The sequence below is a fragment of the Gossypium hirsutum genome, chromosome A11, assembly GCF_007990345.1.
Source record: "Gossypium hirsutum isolate 1008001.06 chromosome A11, Gossypium_hirsutum_v2.1, whole genome shotgun sequence".
Lineage (NCBI taxonomy): Eukaryota > Viridiplantae > Streptophyta > Magnoliopsida > Malvales > Malvaceae > Gossypium > Gossypium hirsutum.
The window spans coordinates 42,903,145-42,915,399 of record NC_053434.1 but is presented as its reverse complement, the minus strand read 5'-3'; positions in this window follow the sequence as shown (position 1 = coordinate 42,915,399).

The following is a 12,255-nucleotide window of genomic DNA, read 5'->3' as shown; positions in this document are numbered from 1 at the left end:
GTCAGCAAGTAAGAAGGATGCGATTTGGGTTGTTGTCGATCGACTGACTAAGTCGGCTCACTTTATCCCCGTGCGTACGGATTTTTCATTGGATAAACTAGCTGAATTGTACGTTTCTCAGATTGTGAGATTACATGGAGTACCTATTTCTATTGTGTTAGATAGAGACCCAAGATTTACATCGCGATTTTGGAAGAAATTGCAAGAAGCTTTGGGTACCAAGCTGCATTTTAGCACTGCTTTTCACCCCCAAACCGATGGTCAATCTGAACGAACAATTCAGATACTCGAGGATATGTTTAGATGTTGCGTCTTAGAGTTCTGTGGTTCATGGGAAAGATATTTGCCTTTGATTGAATTTGCTTATAACAATAGCTTTCAATCAAGCATTAAGATGGCACCTTACGAGGCTTTATACGGTCGCAAGTGCCATACCCCATTATTTTGGACTGAACTTAGTGAAAGTAAAATCTTTGGGGTTGATTTGATTAAGGATGCCGAGCAGAAAGTCCGAGTAATTCGCGAAAGTTTGGAAGCCGCTTCGGATCGTCAAAAGTCGTATGCGGATTTGAAAAGAAAAGACATTGAATATCAGGTTGGAGATAAAGTATTTCTCAAAGTTTCACCCTGGAAGAAGGTGCTTAGATTTGGTCGTAAGGGCAAATTGAGTCCGAGATTCATCGGCCCGTACGAAGTACCCGAACGAGTTGGACCAGTTGCATACCGATTAATTTTTCCCCCTGAGCTTGAAAAGATTCACGACGTCTTTCATGTTTCGATGCTTCGACGCTATCGATCTGATCCATCGCACATAATTAGCCCATCAGAGGTTGAAATTCAAGCCGATATGAGTTATGAAGAAGAACCGATACGTATCCTAGCTCGTGAAGTGAAGGAGTTGCGAAACAAAAGGGTTCCGTTAGTGAAGGTGTTATGGCTCAAACATGGGATCGAGGAAGCTACTTGGGAAACCGAGAGCTCGATGAAAGAACGATACCCAAACCTATTTACCGGTAAGATTTTCGGGGACGAAAATTTCTTAAGTGGGGGAGAGTTGTAACAGCCCTAATTCGACCCTAGTCGGAATGTGGTTTCGGGACCACAAAACCGAGTCATAAAATTTAGTTAAAATTTTATTTGCATATCTTATATGTGTGATAGTACTTGTACAAAAATTTGATGTTTTAATTTTATATTAGGAATGTGAATTTTGCTTGAAAGGATCTAGTTGAAAGACTTGGAAAATTATGATAGGTAAATAAGTAAGGACCAAATAGTATTAAAGTGGGAAAGTGTTGTCCTTGCATGTCAAATTAGCCAAACTAAAGCATAGTGGCTGGCCATGCTATGGGTGGAAACATGTCTCCAACATGTTATGCTAGTGATGTATGTTAAGAAAAATAAAATAATGAGCATGGTGATTAAATAATGAAGGGAAGGGTGATGAAAAAAAATAATATGGTCTCATCCATACCCCCTTGTTGCCGTGAATTGAAGAAAGAAAACAAAAAAAAAAGTGTTCATTCTTAAACATCTTTGGCCGAATAGAGGAAGGAAAGGAAGGGGAAAAGCTTGAGAAAATCGGCTATGGTGGTTTGCTAGACTAAGGTATGTTTGATGTTGTCCTTGAGATGCATGCATGTTTTAGTAATTGACTTGAGTTCTAAATAGCCCATGTTCAAATCTTGAATCTTGTTGGTAACATGAGCAATCGGTCATGAGAAAGTGTTCAAGAAATGGTTGTTGTTCATGTTATTTGGATGAGAAATGGTGAGTTTTGTTGTTTCATGTTAAAGTTAGGTGAATGATGATAGAGGAGTGTTTGAACTATAAAAAGAATCGGCTACCTTGTTATGAGCTAGGGTCGAATGTGAGTTTGGTTGTGTTTGAATATTACATGCTTGGTAGAATGGTGGATGAAGGTGCCGAATGTATGTTGGATTGATAGAGTCTCCAAATTGATTTTATGTGTGTATGCATGACAGAATATACGTGGTCACATGAGTAAGGAAATGAGTTATTTGATATGTGGTAAAAGTTAAGTACTAAATTGAAGGTTGCTAAAATTGCCATTTCTTTAGCCGAATATGTGTTTGATCAATGAAGGAATTGTTGAAGAATATAGGTGAACTTGGTGAGAGTATTCGGCTTAGTGTATAAATGATATAAAGATTTTAGGAAATTGTTTTGGTTAGGTGTATGTATGATTAAGTATATTCGGCAATATACTTAAAGTGGGTACATGATATTATATTATAATTATTGAGCTTAAGTATATGGATATGTGTATATGTGGTCATATAATGACATTTTGGTTTGAAAATTTAATGATATGTGATTGCCGAATGTGATAAATAAATTCATGTTATTGGGTTAAATATTGAATACTCTTATTTGTATTATTTAAGCTCAAGAACCTAAAGGAGAGGCGTCCAACAAGGGGAAATCGAAGGTCATCGAGTAGCCGACTCGGAATTATTTTACCCAACATAAAGTAAGTCATTAAGCATATAGTTGGTATTAATTCAAATGGTCATAACGTTTATGTAATGATGCTGAATGGAATGAATAAATATATATATATGCATGTACGTATGTGGTGATGAAAGTGTTGAATGAAAAGAAAAGAGGTGAGATGTATTGAGTTGTTGATCTTGGCACTAAATGTGCGGGTATAAACATTTATGACCATGAGATTGGCGCTAAGTGTGCGGGTTTAAATTGTGCAGCACTAAGTGTGCGAATTGAATATGTAGCACTAAGTGTGCGAGTTTGACTATGTAGCACTAAGTGTGCGAGTTGACTATGTAGCACTAAGTGTGCGAGTATGATTATGTAGCACTAAGTGTGCGAGTTGATTATATAGCACTGAGTGTGCGGACTTAATATGTTCTTGAATCATTATGGACACTAAGTGTGCGACACTATTGAGTCGATCACGGACAGCGGATCGGGTAAGTATCTTGAGCTCATGGCTAATAGGTGCTATGTCTATATTTGGAGTTGAGCTTGGTAAGTTTGAACCCATGTGACGAATATACTTGAAGTCACGTACATAAGATTTATCGTGGAATGGGTGAAAGGCCGTTTAGTTGTATGATTGTAACGAAAATAAAATGATTTATGAAAATGCCTCGAATATCCTATTGATGAGTATATGGAATGTGAATGCATGATTTGGTATGAGATTGAACCGATAGGTCGGAGGAACTATGGTATGGTTCGGTATGGATGGAGTAACTAGCCTCGTTCCATTTTGTTTCCTCTTGTGATAATGTTATTAATGGATGGTAGTGTATTGCTTATGACTTACTGAGTTATAAACTCACTTGGTGTTTCCTTGTCACCCATACTAGGTTTCTTGGACTCGTCTCTTTTTGCGTGGTCGGGCCGTCATCGAAGTCATCACACCGGATAGCAAGTTTTGGTACTTTCTTCTTAGTTGGCTTAGGAGAACATTTCGGCATGTATAGGCTATTATGTTGTGTTTGAACTTTGGTATGTAACCTTTTAGCCATGCGAAAATGGCATAAATGTTCGGTTGGGTTTGGATTCATACGTTAGGTCGCAAATCTTGATAATTCGACCTTTTTATGCCATACGTCATGGTTGATTATTTTGGTGTTAAAATTCATGATATGGCAATAGTGTAGTAGGGGGAAGTTTGACAATGATTAGCCTTTGGCATGGTTAGTCATGATCATAATTTGTGATATGCATGATGAATTATTAGTTAGATCAAGGAGTAAACACGAAGTGGGCATAGTTGCTTTCGTAACAGATGCTGGCAGCAGCAGTGACATGAGATTGAAAAATCACTAAAAATAGTAGGAGTGGAATTAATTGATGAATAAATTATGTAATCGAATTTCGATGAGTCTATTTTCATATAGAAGTAACGAAAGGATCATATGGACAGTATGTTAAGAGATAATCAGGTTCTCGTGGGACAGGGCCAGAACGGTTTCTGGATTCCCTGCTCCGACTTTGGAAATTCATTATAAATTAACCAGAGATAATTAGGAGTCATACCATATATGTATAGATTCCTCTCTGAGTCTAGTTTCTATAGAAACAAACGGCATCAGTATGGAAGTTCTGTACAGGGAGATATCCAGGTTGTAATGCGCAAAGGTCAGTGTAGTCGACCCCAGTAACATGGGAGACTTTGACTAATAAACTGTACTAATTAGCCCAACCAAAAATTCTAGAAAAAAATATGTAGATGGGAATATGAGTCTAGTTTCAGGTAAAATTCACGGAACTGGATTTTGAGTTCCAGAGCTCAAGATATGATTTTTAAAGCGACTAGTACGCAGATTGACAGCTTGTCTGGAAAAATTTTAATAAGTGGTTTGAAGTCTGTTAACACCTCGTGTTCAACTCCGGCGACGGCCTCTGGTTCGGGGTGTTACAGTAAGACCGTGTCTAGGACATGGCATCGACACCTTACCCTATGCTTGAGGCATATGTAATATCTTGTAGTATTATGGATGGTTCAACGGTGAAAGTTATATTCTTAAGCTAATGAGGGAAGTGTAACTGTGTTGTGAGTGGTACAAGTACCTAGTTGGTATGTATGAGATATGAGCTCAATATATAATATGTGACTTGTATGGATGGTAATGAGTAAGTTATGCTTGTGCCTACCTTGGTGTTATGAGCATGTTGATTATTGATAAATTGTTGTTGTATACTTACTTATATGCAACTTACTAAGCTGTTATGCTTACTCCCTTCCCTTTTCATTTCCTTACAGTGCTGCCTAACTAGTTCAAGGATCACCAAAAGTCAGAGATATCGATCACACTATCAATCGAAGCATTCGGTATAGTTGGATTTATATTTTTGAATATGGCTTGTATAGGACTTAGAATTCATTATTTTGTGTCATTGAGGTTTGGCCATATGGATTGGCTTGGGATGGAAACCCTTCAATTTGTATTAAGCCTTGAATGATGGCTAACTTTCATTTTGAATTTATAAAAGATGCATTATCATGGTTGAATGAATGTCTATTGTGACTGATTTGGTTATAGGAATTATGCTTGTTTTGGTATTGGTTGGTATTTGTATAGAACTACATATGTAAGGGTGGCACTAGGGCTTGGTAAATAACCTTATATTGTCCACAAGGGTAGGCATACGGGCGTGTGTCTAGGCCGTATGTGACGCACGATCTACCCCATGGGCGTGTGGTCCAGCAGTGTGTCCCCTACACATAAAAGATTTCAAGTCAGTATGCATGGTAGTAAACACACGGGCAGAGACACGCCCATGTGTCTCAGCTGTGTGAAGGGCACGGCCTAGGACACAGGCGTGTGACTTGGCCGTATGGCCCTTAAGAATTGCTGATGTTAGAAACAAAATGTCCAGGTTTTTGTACATGGCTAGGACACGGGCCAGAGACACCGGTGCGTGCCAGGCTATGTGAAAACCCCTGTAGGTGTGCATTTAGAATTAATTCCACACGGGTGGAGAACATGGGCATGTCCCTGTCTTTCTTAGGTCGTGTGAGACAGACGGGCCATCAGCACGGCCATGTTGGCATGCTCACACGGGCGTGTTGCCCCTCCCACATGGGTGTGTGCCCCTGTGTCAAGTGACATTTCTCTATAGTTGGAAAAAGGACCCGGATTGGTCCCCAATGATTTTCGATGTGTGTTTTGGGCCTCATAAGCTCATATTAAGAATATATTGCTAAGTTTGAGAAAGTTTTAAATATTCCAAGTCATGAAGACTCGTAATTGGTTGTAAGTATGAGTTCAAGTTAGGTAACACCTCATATTCCGCTCCTGCGTAGGATACGGGAATAGGGTGTTACATCAAGGTTAAATTGTATCATTCATTACCAACATTAAACATATTTAATATAGCATAATTTACCAAATCAATTCATATCAAACTCACTTTTACAAGTATCAACATGAATACTTTCATCATGCATAATTCTACTTAGATTCCCTAGCACACCAAAGGACCCATCTCATACATTTATCAACAAGTCATTTAATCATAATAAACACATAGCAACCCTATTACAAACACAAAAACAAGAAGGCATTAACACATTACTTATATAAATGGGGTTACAATCATCTTGGCCAAAATAAGCCAATTACATGGCTAAGTACCAAATCACCTTAGACAAATATAAGCCAATACATTTGGCCAAATCAAATGACACATATAACAAAATGACCAAGTCCCTATACATGCCATACTCTGAAAATGTTTTAAAATTATCGGTACCCAAAAGACAGTTTGATAGTGTGATACGACTTCCGATGATCTCCAATCCCGAGCTAGCTTGGTGACACTATAAAACTTTGAAAATAAAACGGAGTAAGCTATATGACTTAGTAAGCTCATATGAAGAAATAAGCAACCTTACCATACATTAATCATGCAAGTAATATAACATAAGATAACATAATTTACCACAATCTCATGATCATAATTTACTTCCATCACAACTTACCTTGAAATCATCATTTCACGAATTTATAATCATAAGCTTTGAGTACATACCTGTACCATCTCGTAACAAATTCACGCTTACTCTTATCTTTGACATACCCGTAAACCACTCGGAATAATGTCAGATACTTAGGAAGTGCCACATATGTAGCCAATGCTACCTCAATCTCATATCACATAATTGCTCGCTCTCGAGCTAATCAACGGGCCTACTCACACAAGCTGTCAATCAAGATGTAGCTACTCGATGCTGCTCACACAAGCTGTCAAGTAGCCGCAACATATGCCGGTATACTCAGCCACCGATAGGACGTACGAGACCAGCACCCGGATCACATAATCACATAACACATGGTAACCCTAGTGACATATCACTTGTATCCTAATTTATTCCTAAGATTCAAATGAGATTTCTTGCTTATCAAATCATCGTCGAACTCATTCGTAAAGTGAAACTCATCCACACATCCAATCATACATTCCATGCAATATTAAAGCATTTAAATACAATTATATTAAAGCTTATTTAACATACGAACTTGCCTCGGTTAAAAAAATGACTATCAGTTCGATTTAGTCCACAATCTTATTCTTTCCATGGTCTAAACTCAAACTTCATTTTCTTGATCTATAATATCAAATTTAACTTATTTAATCATCACATTATTCAATTAACCCAAAAACACACTATGGAAAAATTATATTTTTGTCTATAAACTTTTAACATTTTATATTTTAGTCCCTAGGCTCGTTCATTCAATTTCTTCACAACCCAAGCCTAGCCAAACCTTTTTCATACTCATGATAGCCCACATTTTTCATTTATTCACATTTTTCTACTTATTTTGTAGACTTTTACAAATAAGTCCCTATTTATCATTTTTACCGAAAATCACTTTACAAAAGTCATTTAACAAACAACAAACATGCATTTTCTACTTTCAAACATCAAAATACATACATGTTCAACATGGGTAAAATTTTAAACTTCACCTTTCTTTCAAATTAGTCCTTGAAATAGCTAAATCAAGTTACAACGATCTCAAAAATATAAAAATCGTTAAAAACGAGACAATAATGAACTTACAATCGAGCTTGAAAGTTTACCAAACCCTAGCTATGGCTTCTCCTTGTAAAATTCGGCTAGGGGGACTAAATTGAAGAAGATGAACACTTTTATTTGTTAATTTTGTCTTTATTTACTAAATGACTAAAATTCCCTTAACGAAAAACTTCAAAACTTTACCTAACCATGTCCATTTTTGTCCATACTATATAATGGTCTAATTACCATTTAAGGACCTCTAATTTAAGAATTCATAGCAATTAGGCACCTTTAACATAGAGAACTCAAGTTTTGTACCTATTGCAGTTTAGTCCTTCTAGTCAAATTAGACACTCAATCAATAAAATTTCTTAACGAAATTTTCACACAATCATTCAATCATACTGTAGACCTTAAATAATAAAAAATAAATATTTCTACTTTAGATTTGTGGTCTTAAAGCCACTGTTCCGATTTGACCCAAAAATGGGCTGTTACAGAGAATAAAAGTTTGATCTAGCACGATCAGTAAAGAAACTTACATAAGTTAGTTCATATAGTGATCTATTTTTCTCTTATACAAAATCAAGAGTAAGGGATGCGAGTTATATGATTTGAACGCATGCCACAAGAGATTTAATTACCACTCTATACAAGTCAAGAACAATGATCCATTTTTATTCATAGCTTTTTAAACAAAAATAAACAAATGATAAAGATTATATCACACTTATAATATATGTGTAAAAAATACTTAATTTTAACTGTATTTATAAAAAAATTATTTAACAATTAAATTAAAGATAAAATATTAAAGTATTTATTATATACATAAGCTATGGTAAATTTTAACCTAATAAGAAGTTGAGATTTTATCACATGCCTTATTTATTTATTTACTAATTTTTATATATAACTTAAGATTCATAATAAACTCTAAATTTTTTGTATAATTAAAATTTTGTACTACAAATATATTTTTATTTAAATATTTATATAGTTTTGATATAGATTTTCGATTTTTAATCCTTGAAAGTTCTGTTTAATATTCTCTAACATGTAACCGTGATTTCCTCAAAATGATTTTGTTATATTATACTAAAGATCTAACCTGCCATTATAGAAATTTATACATACATACAAACATACATACATACATATATATATGTTGAAAGATTAGAACAAATTAATTTTCTTTGAGATATGAACCAAAATTTGAAGCAAGGGAAGGCTCTAGATGAAAATAAAGTAATCAAGTAAACTTTCAAATTTTTAATACAATTCTAAGTCTGAATAAAATAATATAATTTTACTATCGCACCATATATCGATTATGAACCAAAATATGAACCACTGCATTGAGCAAATTCCTTTTTAAAGCTAAAATATAGTTAAACAGAAATGAAAAAAAATACAACTCTATTAAAAATTTAAGTTCAAATCTCATTTAAAAGAATAGAACTATTTGATACATAATAACAATGTATTGATTGGGACTAATTCATGGACGTCTTGTAGAACTATTTTTTATACAACAATCAAAACTTTAAAACATCGTTTGAAATATTTTTGGATTAATATAAACTCGTCCAAAAAAGATTATAAAGGGTTTGGAATGCTTTTGGATTTATATGAAATCATTTAAAAGTATTTAGTTAGTATCTAAATTTTTGTGTGTATTTACTTAATACTTAAATTTATATTTTGTCACTCAAGTTGATACTCCTATTTTAATACCGTTAGTTTGTACCGATGTGATATTAATAGTCAATCTGATGGTGATATGTGAAAGCTTCTCAGTATGCTATGCGATGAGAATTTTTTTAAAAAATTCTTTAAAAATAAATTAATAGAAAAGAATATAATTTTTTGTCGAAGTTCATTCTTGATGTGATAAAAATTATACTTTTTAAATTAATTTATATATTTTTAAAATTTTTATTTGTCACGTGACATATTGAGAGGTTGGCACGTGTCATCACTAGATTGGTTATCAGTGCCAAGCCAGCATAAAGCAACGGTGTTAGAACAAAAGTACTAACCTATGTGATAGAATACAATTTCAAATATTAATTAGGTCAAAAAAAATTAAAGTACCAACTATATACTTTTGAACAAATTTAGAGGACATACTACATATTAACTCTATTTTTCGATTTTTATTTTTTTAAAATATTTATATTAGACTATAATTCATCAAATATATTAAACAAATTAAAAATTAAATATGTTCAAAAGCTGTATACGTGGCAATTAAAGAAACCTAACCTCAGTTGGGTATCATGTCACATCTTCTTTCCGCTTGTGGGCAAAGAAATGTTCAAGACAATACTTATCTGTTTACCACTATACGGCTCAATTAAATTATCAGAGGGTGTTATCACGAATTTTTTGAAGGGTCCCGAAATTAGAAAATCAAAGGGCAAATCTCCATCGACTTACAGGTCCTTCCGGACCATATTCTATCATCTTAAGATAAAGCAAAACCAGCAAATAGGGTAAACCACAACAAATAATCCAACACCAATATATCATGTAGAATCTATCTATATTATGGTCCACGACAAATATAATTTTCCAGTTTGCTACGACGGATCCAAATTCTGAGTTAAAAAATGAAAAACATAGCTGCCATTGCCAAAGAGAAGATGTAAGAATTTAAAGCCAAACACAATATCATCCACCATTGTTGGTTATAAAAATATATGAAAAAACAGTTTATTTTTGAAGTTATAATGGAGTAATTATAACTAATGCTTATAATAATTGAAGAACAGTAACATAAAAACAATTAGTTATGTAGTTTGGTAATTTTTAATATCTATGAGGTATTACCTAAAGAGTCCACCTATTATCTTTAACATTGTACAAAGAATGATTTAAGTCCTACTACTTACTAGTGTAGCAACCTCGTATTAAAGATCTAGCCCACTTTCCACGAACTTTTCCTTCTAAAAATTTAGTTTGTAAAATAAAGTGACTCACTTGTTTTACTTACAAAAGTAAGTGCTAAAAACGCCGAGCCCACTAATGTACACAAGTCTCACATTTATAAGCATTATTGGGCTTGATATACAAATCAATTATAATATTAATTCCTACCAGAGTAGCCATGTAACATCCCGAATTAGGGTCTAGTCAGAATATTAGTTCGAGACCACAAATATAAAATAGAAATAGTTATTTTATGAGCATTATGAGGTTTATGATATGATTGCATGTTTGTATGAAATTTTCATGATGAAATTTTATGCCTAAGGTGTCCAATTTGACTTTAGGGGCTAAATTGAATAAGTTGCAAAACTTGTGTTCTAGAAGCTTCAAGCATGAAATTATATTAGATGATCAATTAGAGGTCCTTAAATAGAAATTTGACCAAGTTCTAAAATTTTGGACAAAAATGGACATGAAAAGAAAAAATTTGAAAGAAATGCCTTAAGGGCATTTTTGTCGTTTGAAAAATAAAAGAATAAAAAGGGAAAATGAAGTGAAAATCTTGTCCATCTTCTCCAAGTGCTAGTCGAAAATTTCGTGCTCTTCATAGCTAGGGTTTTCCACTTTTCAAGCTTGATTGTAAGTGCTCCCAAGCCCCGTTTTTAGTGTTCTTTACATTTTTGAGATCCTTGAAGCATGATTTATCCATTTCTAGCCATATTTTGAAGTAGGGTTCATGTATGAAATTTGACCCATGTATGACATGGTTGTATTTTTATGTTTAATGGAAGAACATGAAAGTTTGATGTATGTTTAACATCTTTTACTAAAGTGATTTTAGTGAAAACATATAAAAAGGACTTATTTGTAAAAGGTGTAAAAATGAGTAGTAAAAATGTGCAATAAAGGAAATGTTGGCTGATATGAGCTTGATATAGGTTCGGCTAAGATTGGGTAACCAAGAAAATGTATGCATTTTATTTTACGAGCCTAGGGACTAAAGTGTAAATAAGTGAAAAGTTAAGGGTAAAAAAGGTAATTTTACCAAAGCATGAATTATGGGTCAATTCAAACAATGTGTGTATTGAACAAGTTAAATGTGGTATTATAGATCAAGAAAAACGTGATTCGGGTCTTGATCGGGGGAAAAATAAGGTTTACGAAGATTAGGCTCGTTTCTATCATTTTGTACCGAGGTAAGTTCATATGTAAATTATGCAACATGCACCATACTTTAAATACTTTAATATTGCATGCATGGTAAGTACATAAATATTTTATGTGATGTTGTATCATGTATTTAATGCTTAAATTTTATTATGAATTATGCTTTGATTATTCCGTGAGCATGTGATTGGTGCTATGGATACTGAAATCGACATTAGAAGCAAGTTCGATAGAAATGTGATATCGAAGAAAATCCTGTTTGAACCTTAGGAATATATTAGGATACGAGTGATACGAGCACGCCCCGCGAACTTCATCGAACAAGTCTGTCAAGCCGAGCATTGACATGATGGCAAGCTGATCCCAGCTCGTTTCCAACTCCATGAGCTCCGTCTAGCTCAAATCCAGCTTATTCGAGCTCAATCCAACTTGCCTGAGCTAAACCGAGCTCACTCCTAGCTCATATTCAGCTCACGAGCTAAACCTTAGCTCAACTTCAGCTTAGGAGTTTAATCTCAGCTCAACTTTATCCCACAAGCTAAAGCTTTGCTCATTTTAGTTTAACTCAGTTTTGTCTTTAATGCATTAAATAAAATTTTCACATATTTATTTAAGCATTAAACTTGTCT